A 16905-nucleotide genomic window follows, 5' to 3' on the forward strand; every position below is an offset into this window, starting at 1 on the left:
TATCACCTCTTTTGTGGAGTGCTAAAATAGCCTCCTGCTTATATACTCTTGCCTAACTATGGATCCTCTCCACACAGCAGCCAATGTGATCTTCTAAAAATATCAATTACATCATGTCACTGTCCTGCCCAAAACCTTTCAAGACCTTTACATTGCACTTGGTATAAAATCCAAAATCTTTAACTTATCCTACAAGGTGTGCCATGATCCGGGCCCTACCTACCCCCCCTTCCCAGCCTCATTTTATATCACTCTCCTCCTCAGTACCTATACTAAAGCCACACTGGCCTACTTTTAGTTTTTCACAAATGCCATGTTCTTTCCCACTTCAGTGTCTTCCCACCAGCTTTTCTCGCCGTGTGAAACACTCTTCCTCCTGCTTTTCCCATGGAGAGTTCATTCTCATACTTCAGATCTCAATGTAAACATTACTTCCTAAAAGAGGACTTGCCTGACCACCCAATTTAAAGCAGATCTTCTCTACTATTTTCTTTCCACTTATCGCAATTTATAATTGTTTTCTTTGTTTATTTTATTTCATCATCTGTCTTTTCCACTAAACAACAATCTACATAAAGCAGGGACCTTATCTGTCTTCTTCACCATAGTACCCCTGAGTACCTAGCATGGGGCTTTGCACACAGGAGACAATCAATAAATATTTATTGAATATAGCTAGAAATGCTTTTGAATTAAAAACAAGTCATTTAGCCCTGGCTGTGTGGCTCAGTTGGTTGGAGTGTCGTCCCCTGTACCAAAAGGTTGCAGGTTCAGTTCCCGGTCAGGGCACATACTTACGATTTGGGTTTGATCACCAGTCGGGGTGTGTACAGGAGGCAACAGATCAATGTTTCTCTCTCTCTCTCTCTCCCTCCCTCTCTCTTTCTCTCAAATCAATAAACATATCTTCAAGTGAGGATAAAAAACCCACAAGTCATTTATTATTGCCTATTATATTACATAATTTCTGATTTAATTCTCACAATAATTCTGTAAATTTTATGGTTGAGGAAATTGAAACTTAGAGCCAGGGTTATAAGCTCTTGGGTGTGCAATCTATGCATAGATCTTGTGCTCAGAAGGACTCATGCTTGATGTAATGCTCTGATGTTGCTTTCTCGAAATTCTTAATAATTTTTGAACATGGGGCTTGCCTTTTCATTTTGTACCATACCCCATAAATTATGTGCCAGTTCTGCTTAGAGTATAAAGTAACTTCTCCAAGGTTCAACAACTAGTAAGTGGCAGGGACTAAGATTCAGGTTTGTCTAAAGACAAGGTCTATGCGCTTAAACACTATATACTACATAGCTTGTCACCTTCTGTGATTAGAAAAAAACAACAACAAAAAACAAACAATCCAAGGAGTCAGTGATCAAGTTCAAACTTCTGTTAAGTGAATGTCTAAACTAGCATTTCCCAAATAAGTGTTCCTTGGAACACAGTTTTGCAAGATATTAATAGGAGAGCTGAAAAAAAAAAAAGTGTCCTGTGGTCAAATGAGTCAAGGGGAATGCACCCTCTATTCCCTTTTATTTGAGTTTCTCAATGCACATAAGCATATGCAAGGCTTTGAGATGATCTACAGTAAAAAAAAGGCTGTTTAACTTTATTTAATCTCGCATTTTCTGTTCTTAAATGACTCAACAACCCATTTGTAAAAGCACAGTTTCTAACTACCAGAGAATAATATTCAGTAGAACTAAGTTTGGGAAATACTGATCCAGATGTGTTGGCAAACATTTTCTGTAAAGTTCCATAAATAGGTTTTTGGGTCTCTGATGCAATTACTCAACTGCCATCTTAGTTCAAAAGCAGCCACAGACAATATGTAAATGGTTGAGTATGGCTGGTTCCAGAAAAACTTAATTTATGAAAACAGGCAATTGGCTGCATTTGGCCCACTAGCTATAACATGCTGACTTCAATTTAGATTATTCCAGAAGCAGACTGGTCAATTCTAGCCAGAAAGTTGCATACAACTGGTGCTTGACCACCACCATCCGTAGTCCTCCCAGTATTTGAATACCTATTTATATGATATAAAAGTCCTACCTGTTATGATAGTTTGGGGCTTCAATATTACCCAAAAGATCAATGATTGTTGCCTAATGAATATGGGGGATGAAATGGGAGAAGGGTGGGGATGAACAGCCAGGTTCATGAAAGGCACTATTCCCAAGACAGAAAAAGAGATTAAAACAGATAAGACATCTACTTGTAAGTTTCTTCCATGAAAATGAAGCAAGAGAATTTGAAGCAGCTGTAGGAGAAGATTTGAGGGTTAAGAGTAGCACAAATACACCTTAATGCCAAAACATAAAATATAAAGAAATTTAGCTACACTGTTATGGCCATTCATGCTGTTCCCCAAACACAGATACAACAAAGAAAGTAAATCGTCGCCTCACATCTGTTCTAACTTACAAAGGTATTTTATAGCTAATGTCCAACATACAGTAAAACATAAGAACTTTGCACATAGATATATTTAGGGTATAAACATTTAAAGTTATATGATCAATAAGGAAAATTTTAGGTATTAACTTAAAGGGGCATATATTATTTGAAATGACTATAGGGTGTCCCAAAAAATGTATTCACATACTTTGAATAATTATTAAGGCAGTGTTTATTAAAATACATTTCATTTTCAAAATTGAGCTATCAGCTGTTAAAGTGTGTATATATTTTGGGGGAACACCGTCTATTTCTGGTATTCTGCTCTCCATTGAATATTAGCTTATTGTGTCTATTGGAGCTTCAGTTGAGCCTGACTTGTTAATAAGAAAGAATAAGGCATTGCTGATGTTAGACAGTTATGTACAATGACCTACATTCAAATTAAGTGTACACACATAATCCAAACTCTTACATGTATAGATATATAGATATTGCACAAACACACACACTACCCTTCACATTCCTATAGTTTTTAGTACTTGCACACATTTAAAAGCAAGACTGAGACACAGAGATGGGAGAAGGTGTGACTAAGTGGATGGGAGGAAGCAGAGTCTGGAGAGGCAGATATTAGAATATCACAGAAATGGGCAGGCAAGTGAATGGTATGTTGAAGATAACCAGTTTCTATTCTCCTAAATAAACATTCCTTGGATTTCAGGAATCAGCCACATGGGGAAGAACTTCAAGCAATCTTCACTCTTTGCTCTTTTGTTCTGTCTACTATGAAAATCTGTAGTTATCTCCTGGGTATAGACCTGAAAAACTCCAAAACATGTATTCCCAAAGATAAATGCACCCCTATGTTCATTGCAGCGTAATTTACGGTGGCCAAGACATGGAAACAACCAAAGTGTGCTGCGATAGAGGACTGGATAAAGAAGATATGGTACATGTGCATAATGGAATACTACTCAGCCATAAGAAAGGATGAAATACTGCCATTTGCAACAACATGGATGGACCTTGAGAATATTACGCTAAGTGAAATAAGTCAGGCAGAAAAAGCTAAGAGCCATATGGTTTCACTCATATATGGGATATAAAACTGAAACTCTTAGACACAAACAGCAGTGTGGTGGTTGCCAGAAGGAAGGGTGTGGGGGTCCTAACATATGGTGACAGAAGATATGACTTGGGTGGTGGGCACACAGAGTAATATACAGATCTTGTAACACAGAAACCCACACCTGAAACCTATATGCTCATATTAACCATTGTCACCCCAATAAACTTAATAAAAAAAATCTGTGGTTATAATAAAAGGAGAGACTTAAGAGTCTTTTATGATTATAAATGTTTTAGGGATTATGGAAAACAGTAGAAACCACAATTGCCTCTTCTGTTTTTTTTTCCCCTCACATTTTCAGCATCACAAAATTGTGGAAACATTCTCAATAGACTATTAATGGGTAAACACTGTATCCATGTAATGTCTTAATATGCACACACCTATACACATGTGACACAATTTTAAATATTCAGAAAAATCCCAATGTCTGTGAGGAGAAGTAGGGGAAAGAGAATAGATAGTATTATCTAAATTATATGCTCTCCTACCTCATTTAGTTATTCACCTTTGTGTTCAGACAACAAACTCCAGGTACAACCAGGTTCCATGTCTTTTCTTTTCTTTTCACTATTCATCCTAGCAAATCAAGAAGACTGTAATCCAAAACAGAAATGATGACTATAAGGCCTAGTGGAAGCCCAGAGTAAAAAGAAAAACTACTTGTTTAAGGCATTAGAGAACTGGGGAAGAAAGAAGGCCAAATAAGCAAGGTAAAGATAGCTGGGGTGGAAATGGGGAGATCACATGAAGATACTTTAGTACTTTGCAAAGAAAGTTAGAGGCAGTAAGGTTCCTTCCCCTTGGGAGTGTGGACTGGCATCTAAAAGCTGGGATCTCAAACCCAGAGCAGAGGAGAAGGGGAGCCCATGCCAGGTAGGCAGATGAAGCCAGAACAGTGTGCTTGCGTGGAGGGGACTGCGCCTTCCCAGTGAAACAACGCAATCTAATGGCGGCACACAGGACAGGAGTTTTACAGGCTGGGTGCTGACCTTGGGAAAGGCTGTCCCACAGTGTATGGCTTCCCAATATAAAGGGGCCAGAGGGCTGCACTGAGTAGCCACTTACAGGGACCCTCTGACTTCCTGTAAGGCATTGTGTAGAACCCCAGAAAGCATATGAACTGTGTGGCGTGGGGAAGGGGAAGAGACCTCCCGATGCCAGAGAGAGACCAGAGCCACCAGTGTAGAGGATCTGGACTCCAGCCAGCAGAGCTGACAGTGGGGCTGATCAGGTCTCCAGTCAGAGAAGAGGGACCAGAGCCTCCAGCATAGTGGATCAGAACTCCAGCTGCCAGAGCTGCCAGTGAAGTGAATCGGAACTCCAGCCACTGGAGAGGGACCAGAGCCACCAATGGGACAGATGGGGTCTCCAGCCGCCGTAGCTCCCAGTACGGCAAACCAGGGATTTTTGAGCCACTCTCAGGGGAGCTGGGAGAGTGCACAAGAAGCTGCTCCAGCTTTACTGAGATCAGTTGTGCAGGGGACCTGTGTGGGGCTGACTTTGATCCCTCCTTTTTGGTTCTGAGGCACAGGGGCAATGGGACCTCACAGGGCAGGTTCTCTGCCTGATTGTTGCTTTGTGCATTTTAGAGGTTTTGATTGCTGAATGGGCGTCCACCTTCCTGGCTTGGATTGAGGAGACATACCAGCTAAAGTTGGGATTTGTCTCCATTGTGGAGAGTTTGAAATTAGCTCCCTGTGAGATCAGCCAACCAGATCTGGGAAAGGGGGGGCAGAGCATGCCTACTTCTCCTGCAAGTTAGGAGCACAACCCCCAATAGGAAAAGGGCTGGTTCAGTTCACTAAAGCCCCAAATATCCCCACAGGGCACAGTACTGAGGGGGAAGGGAGAACAGCTCACAGGATGACAAGATAAGAGTAATACTTTCAGGTACTATTGTTTGGGGACTGGAGGAAAAGCTGAAAACCCCTGCTGGGGTCTGGGCAGGCAAAGGGCTCACTGGAGCCTTTTTTAATCAAACACACTGAGCCCAGACTGCTGAAACTGCCCATACAGAAAAGGCAACAAACTGAAGTCAATCTGAAACTGCAGCAGGCCAGTGTATGAGGAACTAGAATTGGAGGATAGGGTAGAGACTGAGGAGCTGGCTTTGACACAGAGACTAATTTCCCCATAGTGAGTGCCTGACAGAAAATCTTCTATAGAAGGGGAGCAATATCCCAAGCTACACTAGTCGGCTTGTACCCTTAAGACTCTTCAGAAGACTCTGGAGTAAGACCAGGCAACCACAAGAGGGAGGCAAAATAGCTGACAAGTAGAGGTGGTACACAGAGAGCCTCTGATCAGTCAACTACCTAAGGACACCAGAGCCAAACTTAGAGAGCTCCTGACATTGGCTAATACACAGGTATCTCCCAGGAGAACCGAAATCAGCATACAAAACCGTGAGCCTCAGACAACATAAGCTGCCCAGACAAAACTCACCTGATTTTTTTTTTTTTTTTAGAAAACAGAGAAAAAAAAATTTTCTTTTAAAATTTTTCTTTTTAATTTTTTTTTAAATGTCTTACTGTGATTTTTTTTTTTTATTGCTTTGCTTTATTTTGTTTTTTATTCTGCTATCAAGATTTTCTTGATATTCTCTGTTTTATTCCTGGAATATTATCATTATAACCAATAAGTTTACTGCTTTTCTTTATTGTTTCCTTCATATCTCTTATTGGACACCTTCCTTGCCCTTGCTTTATCTCTCTCTCTCCTTGTTCCATTGGCATAACTTTTTTTTCCTTTCTTTTCTTTCTCTCCCCTTTTATTCTCTGTCTTACTGTCTTTTTGTTTGTTTCTGTTTGTCTCTATATGGTAGTTTTATTTTTGCTTTTTCAACTACTTTCCTATTCCTATGCTCTACCCTTAATTTTTTGCTCACTCTTCTTTTAGAATCTTTTATCTGCCCCTTTTATCTTCCAGTAGCTTCTCTATTTTTTACTTTTTACTTTATTATTATATATATATCTTTTAACTATTAACAATAATATCCTTTTCTCTCTCTCTCTTTCTGATTTAGCATTTGTGTTCTTGCTTTGCTCTCACATTGTGATTGTCAGAATATTTTGTAAGATACTGTTTGTTTCCTAGTAGTTTGGTTGTGTTTTGTTTTGCCTTGCCAGAACCTGTACAACAGCTCACACGACATGGTTGGGGCTAAGTCACACAGCCAACCTGAGCAGAGAGTCCTCCCAAGAATGGGTCAACAACAATCTAGACCCAATCACAACAGGAGAGCCCAAAGAACCCACAAAAGCGACATGCCTAGAGCAAATAGCTCAGAAGTATAAGGAAAACACACCTCTGTGCTCCACTGGACATACACTACAAAATCCCACCCCACAAGACTGAGAGACAGCAAATATTTCCAATATGCAGAGACAAACACTAAAGAGTCACTAAAATTAGGAGACAAAGAAACAACCCCCAAACTAAAGAAAAGGAAAAATTGCTAGAAAAAGACCTTGATGAGATGGAGTTAATAAGCAAGTTATCAGAAATAGAGTTCAGAGTAATGGTTATAAAGATGCTCAAGGAAATTAATAAGAACTAGACACTTAAAGGAAAGGTCCAGGAACTTAGTGAAAATATGAAAAAAGAACTAGATATCATAAATAAGAGTGAGGCAGGAATGAAGAATACTATATCTGAGATCAAGCATATGCTGGAATGAATTAAAGGCAGGCTCAATGAAACAGAGGACAGAATAAGTGACTTAGAAGATAAGGAAGAAAAAAAACACTCAATCAGAGCAGCAAAAGAAAAAACACTTTAAAAGCATGAGGACAGTCTAATGGAGCTTTGGGACAACATGAAACAAAACAATAGCTGCATCATAAGGGTATGAGAGGGGGAGGAAAGTCAGCAAGGGATACAGAACTTGGTGGAGGAAATAATGATAGAAAAATTCAGTACCGTGGCCAGGGAAAAAGCCACACAAGTTCAGAAAGCACAGAGGGTTCCAACCAAGAGGAATGCAAAGAGACCCACTCCAAGACACATCATCATTAAAATGGCAAATGTTAAGGACAAAGAAAGAATATTAAGGGCTGCAAGGGAGAGAAGCAGTGACCTACTAGGGAACCCCCATACGGCTGACAGCAGATTTCTCAACAGAAACACTTCAGGCAAGATGGGAATGGCATGAAGGTCTCAACGTAATGAAAAGCAAGAACCTGCAATCAAGACTGCTTTATCCAGAAAGGTTATCATTTAAAATTGATGGTGAAATAGTTTCCCAGACAAAAGGAGGCTAAAGGAGTTCAGGACCACCAAACCAGCACTGCAAGAAATGCTAAAAGGACTGTTTTAAGAAGAAGAAATATTGAGAGAATGGTACATCACCAAAAAGGGGAAAAATGGCATTAAATAAGTATAAATCAATAGTAACCTTAAATGTAAATAGAATAAATGCTCCAATCAAAAGACATAACGTTAGCTGAATGGATAAGAAACAGGACCCATATATATGCTATCTACAAGAGACCCACCTGAGAGCAAAAGATTCACACAGGCTGAAAGTGAAGGGATGGAAAAAAATAGTCCATGCAAATGGAAGTTAAAAAAAGCTGGAGTAGCAATACTTATTTCTGACAAAATATACTTCAAAATAAACATCATAACAAGAGACAAAGAAGATCATTACATAATACTCAAGGGATTAATCAAAGAGGAGGAAATAACCCTTATAAATATATATGCACCCAATATGGGAACACCTAAATATATAAAAAAATTCTTGGTGGACTTTAAGGGGGAGATCAATGGCAACACAACCATAGTGGGGTACTTTAACACCCATTGTCATCAATGGACAGATAATCAAGACAAAAAATCAACAGGGAAACAGAGACCTTAAATGACACACTAAATCTAATGGATTTAATTGACATTTACAGAACATTTCATCCCAAAGTAGAAGAATACACATTCTTCGCAAGGGCACATGGAACATTCTCAAAAATAGACCACGTTAGGGCACAAAGCAAGTCTCTAAAAAGTCAAGAAGACTGAAATCTTATCAGGTATCTTCTCCGATCACAGTGGCATGAAACTAGATATCAACCGCAAAAACTGTAAAACATTCAAACACATGGAGGCTGAACAGCATGTTATTAAACAATGAATGGGTTACCAATGATATCAATAAAGAAATCAAACACTTCGTGGAAAAAAAACGAAACTGAGCAGACAACAACCCAAAATCTATGGGATGCAGTGAAAGCAGTCCTAAGAGGAAAGTTCATAGCCGTACAGGCATACCTCAAGAAACAAGAAAAAGCTCTACCAAACCATCTAACAAAACAACTAAAAGAATTAGAAAGAGAACAGCAAGAAAAGCCCCGAGGAAGTAGAAGGAAGAAAATAATAAAGATCAGAGCAGAAATGAATGACATAGAGACAAGAAAAACAATACAAAAGATCAATGAAACCAGAGCTGGTTCTTTGAAAAGATAAATAAGATTGATGAACCTTTAGCCAGACTCACCAAAAAACAAAGAGAATGGTCCCAAATAAATAAAATGAGAAATGAAAAAGGCAATATATACTACGCAGCTGTAAAGAAGGTTCTTGTACCCTTCGGGACAGTATGGATGGACCTGGAGAATATTATGCTGAGTGAAATAAGCCAGGCAGAGAAAGACAAACATCACATGATCTCACTTATATGTGGAATCTAAAGAACTTAATAAACTGATGAACAGAATAGATTCAATGACATGGAAGCATAGATCAGACTGACGAATGTCAGAGGGAGGGAGGAGAATGGGTGGGTGGAGAGGGAGAGAGTAACCAAAGAATTTATATACATATATGCACAACCCAAGGACACGGATAATGGTGGGGAGAGGGACTGGGGAGGGGGATGGGATGGGGTGGAATGGGTCACTGGGGAGAAAAAGGGACATCTGTAATATTTTAAATTAAAAAAAAAAAAAAAGGGGGCAATATAACAACTGACCCAACAGAAATAAAAAGGATTGTAAGAAAATACTATGAGCAACTATATGCCAACAAACTGGACGACCTGGGTGAAACCGTCAAATTCCTAGAAGTATACAATCTTCCAAAACTGAATCAGAAAGAATCAGAAAACCTGAATAAGCCAGTAACAGATAATGAAATTGAAGCAATAATAGAAAAAACCTGCCAGCAAACAAAAGTCTGGGACCAGATGGATTCACAGGCAAGTCTTAACATACATTAAAGAAGAATTAACACCTATTCCCCTCAAACTATTCCAGAAGATTCAAGAGGAGGGAAAACTCCCAAGCTCTTTTTATGAGGCCAGCATCATCCTAATCCCAAAACCAGATAAAGATACTGCAAAGAAAGAAAATTACAGGCCAATATCCCTGAACATAGATGCTAAAATATTAGCACACCAGATCCAGCAATACATTAAAGAGATCATACACCACGAGCAAGTTGGATTTATTCTGGGCATGCAAGGCTGGTATAATATTCGTAAATCAATAAATGTGATACATCACATAAACTTAATGAAGGACAAAAATCATATGATCATACCAACAGATGCAGAAAAACCATTCAAAAAAAGTCTAGCACCCATTCTTGATAAAAACTCTCAGCAGAGTGGGAATAGAGGGAACATACCTCAACATAATAAAGGCCATATACAACAAACCTACAGCCAACATTATACTCAATGGTCAAAAATTAAAACCATTTCTCTTAAAAACAGGAACAAGACAGGGGTGTCCACTTTCACCACTCTTATTCAACATAGTACTGGAAGTCCTTGCCACAGCCATCAGACAGGAAGAAAACATAAAAGGTATCCAAATTGGAAAGGAGGAAGTAAAACTGTCATTATCTGCAGATGACATGATATTGTACATAGAAAACCCTAAAGACTACCAAAGTACAACTAGATTTGACAAATGAATTCGGCAAGGTAGCTGGAAACAAAATTAACATCTGGAAATAGATGGCATTTTTATACACCAACAATGAACTCTAAGAAAGAGAAACTAAAAAAGCAATGCCATTTACCATTGCAACTAAAAAAATAAGGTACCTAAAAATAAACTTAACCAAGGATGTAAAAGACCTTTAATTGAAAAACTACAGGACACTGAAAAAAGAAATAGAGAAAGATATAAACAAGTGGGAAAATGTACTATGTTCATGGATTGGAAGAATTAATATAATTAAAATGTACATACTACCCAAAGCAATCTATAGATTCAATGCAATTCTTATTAAAACACCAACAGCATATTTCACAGAGCTAGAACAAATATTCCAAAAATTTATATGGAGCCAAAAAAGACCCTGAATAGTCCCAACCATCTTGAGAAAAAAGAACAGAGTGGGAGGGATCAGTGTACCGGATTTCAAACTGTACTACAAAGCCATTGTAATCAAAACAGCTTGGTATTGGTACAACAAAAGACATATAGATCAATGGAACAGAACAGAGACTCTAGAAATAGACCACATCATTATGGTCAGTTAATATTTGACAAAGGAAGCAAGAGCATCCAATGGAGCAAAGACAGTCTCTTCAATAAATGGTGCTGGGAAAATTGGACAGGTACATACAAAAAAATGAAACTAGATCACCAACTTACTCCACACACAAGAGTAAATTCAAAATGGATAAAGGACTCAAATGTGCGTTGCAAAATCATAAAAATCCTGAAGAAAACATAGGCATCTCACATAGTGGAATTTTCACTGATACAACTCCTAGCGCAAGAAACATAAAAGAAAAACTAAACAAATGGGACTACATCAAACTAAAAAGCTTCTGCACAGCAAAAGAAATCAGCATCAAACTACAAAGGAACCCTGTGGTATGGGAGAACACATTTGCCAAGGATGTGTCTGATAAGGGGCTAATTTCCAAAGTGTAAAAAGAATTCATACAACTCAACAAGAGGAAGACAAACAACCCAATTAAAAAATGGGCAAAGGACCTGAACAGACACTTCTCCAAAGAGGACATACAGATGGCCAAGAGATATGTGAAAAAATGCTCAACATTGCTAATCATCAGATGTAAATTAAAACCACAATGAGGTATCACTTCACACCTGTCAGAATGGCTACCATCAACAAATCAACAAATGACATGCTGACAAGGATGCAGAGAAAGGGGAACCCTGGTACACTGCCTGTGGGAATGAGGACTGGTGCAGCCACTATGGAAAACAGCACGGAGGTTCCTCAAAAATTTAAAAGTGGAACTGCCTAGAGGTGTTCCTGATTCTAGGAATATATCCTAAGAATCCTGAAACACTAATCAGAAAGAATATATGTACGCCTATGTTCATAGCAGTGCAATTTACAATAGCTAAGATATGGAAGCAGCCCAAGTACCCATCAGTAGAGAAGTGGATAAAAAAGCTGTGGGAAATTTACACCATGGAATATTATGCAGCTGTAAAGAAGGACCTCGCACCCTTTGGGACAGTATGGATGGACCTGGAGAACATTATGCTAAGTGAAATAAGCCAGGCAGTGAAAGACAAACATCACATGATCTCACTTATATGTGGAATCTAAAGAACTTAATAAACTGATGAACAAAATAGATTCAGTGACATGGAAGCATGGAACAGACTGATAAATCTCAGAGGGAAGGTGGGAATGGGTGCATGGGTACGTCCAGAGAAGTTAACAAAAGAATTTATATTCATATATGCATAACCCAAGGGCACAGACAATAGTGTGGTGAGGGACTGGGGCGGGGAGTCTGTGAGGGGTGGAATGGGTCAATGGGGAGAAAAAGGGACATCTGTAATATTTTGAACAATAAAAAAATAAATAATAGAAATAAATGAAAGTACACTCTTCTACACAGTCTTTGCTGTGAGCATGTACAAATGTATGGAATTCATGTTATTTCATAAACTAATTCATGCATTAGGTATCTAGAACATACTAAAATAAACCTTTGATAGCACACAGGTAAAAAAAAAAAAAGAAAGAAATATTATGGTAATCATTTTGCAATATATACATATATCAAGTCATTATGTTGCATGCCTTCAACTTATATAATGTTATATCTCAATTATATTTTGCTAAAACTCTGGGAAAGAAGAAATAAACATGCATATACAGAGAAATCTGATTGTGTCATTCACTTAATGATAAACCTTTAATAGGAGTACTTCTGTTGCTCCTAGGCTAAAGCCCAAAATAATTAAGGGGGCCTGCCATCCATCCACAGCTAACAAAACTCTCCCCCTTGCTTAATATGCTCTAATCATAAGAAATGCCTCTCAGTTCAAGTCCTTTATATATGTTCTAGCTTCAGGTCTCTGCACATGCTGTTCGTTTCCTCTACCTAGAATACTTACTCCAGCCACCCCTCATCCACCTCCATCTATCCCAATTGATCTTTCAGTTCACATCACTTCTTCAGGGAAGCCTTTCTGATATTCCAGACAGCATCAGGTCCTCCTTTTATAAGCACTTACAGAAACTTACTTTTCCTTCATAGCTCTTATTACAATTTGCAGTTTTCTATTTTTAGGTGGCATTACTCATATCTGTTGTCACTCTTACTAGACTCTAAACTCCATGAGAGCAGGATTGTTGCCTGTCCTGCTATATCCTGACATCTAGTAAGAGCTCAGCAAATATTTGTGAAAGAAATGACTGTTCCCTGTTAATAAGGGTGGACCTTGGCTTTGGCACTAGTTCCACTTTCCTCTCCATTCCAAACCCTGCCATCATATAAGTAGCCTCAATGACTATAGACGACTCGCCCAACATTCTAGCTTCACTGACCCTTGATCTACTCTACTTCTACAACCTCTGACCACATGCCACTTCACATGCCATTAGTGTTCTAGATTACCCCATAACCATGGAGCTGCTCCATTTCAGAATTCCTGAACTCCATTCTCCCAATCTCTGGCTACAATCTCCTAGCCTTATTACTTCTTGGCTCTCAGAATACTCACTCTTCACTGTCATCAAGATTTCCCTTCCTTTGACTTCTCATTGCTTTACTCCCTATCCAGTCTAGAAGCTATGGTACATCATTTCAACCACTGTCTTGTTAGCAGCCTCACTGCTCTTACCATTTTTAATCTACCATTTACTGAGCAGTTACTATGGGCCACCATATATGCATTATCTCTGTAACTTCTCATATGTATATGAGGTAGAGACCACCATTATCCCCTTTTACAGATAAGGAGAAGGATTCTTAAAGAGGCAAAATAACTTGTTCGAGGTCACACAACTAGAAAGTGGTAAAACAGTGTGGAGTTGGGATCTGAAAGAGATCTGTCTGACACCAAGGTCTGTGCTCTGCACCAGTAGATTATTTTGTTGCTCAGATAACTCTGACTGCAACATGCAGCTGAACAGGATATGGAAGCAGGCAAGCGTGAAGGCTTGGAGACCAAGTCAGCGATCCAGAAGAGAGTTGACGGTGGACTAATAATCATCTAACTGAACATGGTAAAGAATTCAAACTTAAAGTCTCACTTACTCCAGGTGAATTCAAACTTAAAGTCCCATTACTTCAGGTGTGTGATTTTACAGGATAGACTTGGTGGTCTCTTCTAGGTGTGCCTAGAAGAGATCAGAAAGAAATCAGCAATTTAATACATTCTTTCAGATTAAAATTTTTACTTTAAGTTATCTGGAAATATATATAATGTATACATTGCCCTTTATTAATTGCTTCCATGTGCTGGGAATTTATCATAGTCATATTTACACTTCCAACAATGCTGTGAGCTACTATCCCATTTTATAAATGAGGACAGTGAGGCACAGGAAGATCAGGGAAATTGCTTTTGGTCACACAGTTAGTTGATGGTAAAGACGGGATCAGAACCCAAGTCTGCTGGTCTTCTTCTAGTCACTTACCCAACAAAGTGCTAACGTGAAGATCATAGTTCCCACACTACACACAGGCTGTTGAGACACTTGTGGGGGGCAGAGGGTGGTGGGGGGATCAGACCAGGACACATTAATACCTGTGCCCCAACCTTGGCAAGAAGTCAATGGGCAGATCTGAGGCTAGTGAAGTCACCAGGCTGGTGCACGAGAAAGGACCTTGTTGCAATGTCCAGCACCTGGCTTTATGGGGAAGGCCACTGAGTCACCTGTTCCTTTTCTCCTCTCACAGAATCAAATGATACTTGGGAAGTAACAAAGTAGCCTATTTGGGTTTTCTCTCCCACTTTAAACAGGAATCAGGGGTCCATGGATGGCCAGTCTTGGACCCGGGACCTCTCTATGCTTACATGCAAAGCTTTTGCCCTTTCTTCTTTCCTATTTTGAAGAGATGGTCAACAGTTTTCCTCAGTATTTCAAATGGGTCATGTCCACCCTCCCTACCACCCCAAAAATAAAAAGTCAGTGAGGCAGGATACTTAGATATTAGGAGAATTTTTGGCAAGTGCAAAAAGGGAAACTGAGACAGATGGTTAGCCATATAGGGCCAAACAAGTCAAGCAATTTACAGCCAGCTAGTAAATTGCAAAATCTTCCAAGGACACTTGAGAGCAAATGGTTTAGCCTCTCCTCCCTAACCAGAGAGTACATAGCTTAAACCACCCTGGTCAGGAATAGAGATAACAGAGACCCAATCAGTGCAATTAGTGCCAGCCAAATCCAAGAGGGGGCCAAAGTCAAGGGATGATGACAACAACAACAATTTGAACGAAACAAATCCAAGATAGAATTGAAGCTGACCAGAAAAATGACCCTGGTCTCTCTATGCACTCATTTTGGTACATCAACATATTATGTAAAAACTCACTGGGAAATCTTATGAATATTATGCTGAAACCCTCCCCTAAGACCTCCCCTAGGGTGCCCCCCCTCACATATACACAAAAAAAGGAATAAAAGCCCCCGAGACAAAGGATGCCAGAGGGCTCTTTCTGGAATATGTCCATACCTTTTCTTTCTCTTACCTGAACTTTCTTCTAAACTCTAAGGGTCCCCGGGGACTTGCAACCAGGGGAGCAGCAGCAGCTGCACCAGGGCTAACTCCCTGAAACTGTCTCCAAGGCCCCCTTCTCTCTGGAATTTCTAGAGAGCCAAAGAAGCCCACCTAGGCTGTCTCTTGTTGCTTCTTCTATCCCAAGATCTCGTTTCACTGTCCTCAGCTTTAATAAAGTACTCTCAAAATCACCTGGATTCATGTTGTAGACTCTTGTCTGCAGGAAATTAAAAACACACTACAGGCCGCTGGCTGCAACCGGCTCCGGCTCCCGATTGGTCCCTTTCCGGTGACATCAGCATTCCTCTCCCTCTCCCCTCCCCCTCACACCTTCACATCTGTAACCTGCGGCACACACATCTACCCCCTACCCTGTCCCTCTGCACATACGCGCATCCCCAAAATGCTCATCTATACAACCCTCCACCCGCTCATCCCGGGGAACCTCTCCCTTCCCCCTCGCCCCTCTCCCTTCTCCCGGGCTGGTTTCTGGACCCCGCAATCCCAGCCCTCTTCTGCCCTCCAGCTTCGCGGGCAGCGAGGCCCCTCCCAGGAGTCACGCTGAGCTCACTCTGCCCGAGCCGGCAGCAGACTCGCAGGTCTGTCTGACTTAGCAGAATACACCCGCAGGGTCCACAGGGAAGGGAGCAACTCAGCCTTAAGGAACTCCCTCGATTTCATTTCCCTCCGAATGGGGAGGGCGCGGGACGCGTTGCTCCTCTTTGCGGGGTACAGGGCTCACCAGGTTCCCAAAGCGGGTGTACCTTTCTTCTGCTTCCGGTCAGAAGGTCTTGCGGAAAGGATTCGGAAAGAGAAAGCCCAGGTCTTTGGGGCGGGGAAAAGGGAATGACTCAGAGAGTAGGCGGCTCAGTGGGAGGGGCTGGCCTGGAAAGGGGTGGAGGCGTTGGGAGGTGGGAATGAAAGGGGAGGGAAAAAGAGGGTCGGAAAACGGCGGCTGGGACGGTCTTGAGGGTGTTTAGTGTAGTCCTGGGAATCCTGCCTGGTCAACTCCGAATCCAGGACCCACTAGGCTGGCCTTAAACTCGTTTGCCCCTCACCAAAGGCAGCAATGGCCAAGGCCCTTGGCTAGCAGCTCACTAGTTACCACGGAATCTGCTGATCTGGGCCAGGGCACAGGAATTCATTCTTCGTGGTGCCAATAATAATCTTTACCTCAAAGGGTTGCTCAGGGGATAAATGAGTTACTACATCTTAGGTGCTTAGAACAGTGTCAGGGAGAGTGTAAGCTATCATTAAGTGATAGCTCTTATTATTACAAAGTATTCATTCGTTGATGGTCTATCTTCCCTCTAGATTATATAAGTCTCCTGAGGGCAGAGAGTATGTATTTCATTCATCACTGAACTCCAGCACCTGACACAAAGAGGCTATAAATAAATTATTTCTTGAATAAATG

The 16905-nt window shown here is 40.4% G+C and overlaps 1 protein-coding gene across 3 annotated transcripts in view; it reads right to left on the bottom strand.

Moving 5' to 3' along the window:
- The window catches only part of LOC107526080 (ribonuclease inhibitor-like), a 34614-nt gene extending 18298 nt beyond the window's left edge, over window positions 1-16316 (bottom strand). Inside the window, exons 1-2 of one of the 3 annotated variants that reach the window (XR_015713656.1) lie at window positions 16253-16316; window positions 14022-14104 (exon numbers count right to left, since the gene is read on the bottom strand). The gene's annotated coding sequence lies outside the window, so the exon portion shown is untranslated. Of the gene's footprint in view, window positions 1-14021; window positions 14105-15680; window positions 15797-16230 lie in introns of those variants that run through there. The other 2 variants (XR_015713653.1, XR_015713655.1) reach the window with 2 other exon arrangements.
- Between the last annotated feature and the right edge of the window lie 589 nt (window positions 16317-16905).

The sequence above is a fragment of the Miniopterus natalensis genome, chromosome X (assembly GCF_054644295.1).
Source record: "Miniopterus natalensis isolate mMinNat1 chromosome X, mMinNat1.hap1, whole genome shotgun sequence".
NCBI lineage: Eukaryota > Metazoa > Chordata > Mammalia > Chiroptera > Miniopteridae > Miniopterus > Miniopterus natalensis.